We start from the raw sequence: 1,943 nt of genomic DNA, 5'->3' as shown, positions 1-1,943 counted from the left end.
AGAGAGGGGAAGTGCCTTTCATCAAAATTGCTCCACAAATCCTTGTTAAAACATTGAAGATAATCAAATGGGGCACCCAAACCTTCATCCCAGGAGGTAAGACTTCATCACCTCAGCTCTTAATTTTATACATAGCTGTGAGGGGTCATTAGTGAGGTAATCCATGGGGATAAGGGTGATTGCATTGCATGCATATGTTCTTAGAAGATATGGAAAAATTATAAATAGAGAGGCATGGGGAATGGGCTAGTGTTATCTTGCATAAAAGGACCATAAGGCCTTAATGAACACTTAATGTTTGATGAAATGCTCAAGTGAGCCTAGATTATGATCTTCTCCTGATTATGGGTTCAATTGTGCTACATTGCTTAAATTGATTGAAGTGCAAATATTCCGGAACATTATAGGATTAAGGAAAGACTTATTGAGGTATGTATGGCTAAAAACACTTTTTATTAGAAATTGAGCACCGTTGGCATTTACGCAAATGTGGTAAGACTAGAATTGGTTGATGCATTGATGGTTATTTCACATGAATTGGTTTGAAATTATATATATATATATATATATATATATATATATATATATATATATATGCATGAAGGGTGTGCCTCAATGAGTGTAATGTACTATTTTTGATATTTAGAGATGTGAGAAGAATACGAATCATGTGTTGAAATGCCTAAGCCATAAGCCAAGATTAAAACTGAGATTGTCATGCTAATTATGTGAAATCTTACCTATGCTTGCAACTTGAATTACTTTTGTATGTGCCTATGATCATAAATTGCAAGGGTGACATTGAAAGTGGAAATGATGTGATAATTGTGGCCCTAAGTGCCAATGAATTGATACGATATATATGAAATAAAGATTCAAATGAGATGATTGATGAGAAAGGAACCATGCCTAGGTAAGGCGGCCTAGACGATCGGGCCGTGATTGGACACCATGCCGCACACATGGTGGTAATGTGCTGATATTAAATTCCGGAAAAAGGGAAATGAAATGGTGATTGAGGTATATGTCTCAAATGAGACAACCTAGCCGATCGGGTCGTGATTAGACTCCGCTCAAGATAGCGGTGGTATTGAAAACAATGAGGAACATATGAAAGAAATGTCCCAAACTAAAGTTATGGAAATTATGTGAAAGATTATATGATTCTTTTATTTGACGATGTAGTGTCCGGTCAAAATCTTTGCTTGCCTCTTGTGATTTTCTTGTTCTTTCATAATAGTTCTTTCTACTAATATGGTGTTTAGTTATACATACTAGTACTATTCCATGGTACTAACATCCCTTTTGCCGGGGGCGCTACATTTTTAAATGAATGTAGGTGGCTCCAAAGCGGATAGTGTCGATCGCATGTAGCGGAGTATCCTCCTCTCAAAGTCTTGGTGAGCCCTTTTCTCCTTCAAAGGGTTATGTGTACATATTTTGTTATAGATATCCACTTTTGAGGTATAGCTGGGGCCTTGTTGCCGGCGTTGTCATACTTGTCTTTTGTATCCTTAAAGGCTCTGTAGACGTTTGTGTGGGTTATGTATGGGTCTATGAACTAGGTTGAAATCTTAAACTCTTGTTTCTCTAAATTGTAACTGTATGAAATGTTGGAAACTTAACTACGGTTTAAGGTTGCGATATGAAATGATCTATCAATATTGAATGTACTATCTTTCTTATTGTCCAAGTAAGCAAAAGCATGTTTCCCTTAATCTTATTGAGTTGGGTAGAAAGTGTTAAAAAGTCTTGCTCAGTTAGGATCACTTGATTGAGCACCAGTCACGCCTCCCGAGGTTGGGGCGTGACAAACTTGGTATCAGAGCCTAAGATTTTGGTGTGTCCTAGGATGTCTCGGAGCCGTGTCTAGTAGAGTCCTTCTTATCGGTGTGTAGTCGACCGCTTCTATAAGTTAGAGGCTACTTGGGCATTTAGGAATA

This window comes from Nicotiana sylvestris, chromosome 12 (genome assembly GCF_000393655.2).
Source record: "Nicotiana sylvestris chromosome 12, ASM39365v2, whole genome shotgun sequence".
In the NCBI taxonomy this organism is placed as follows: Eukaryota; Viridiplantae; Streptophyta; class Magnoliopsida; order Solanales; family Solanaceae; genus Nicotiana; species Nicotiana sylvestris.
This window is presented reverse-complemented; position numbering follows the sequence as displayed.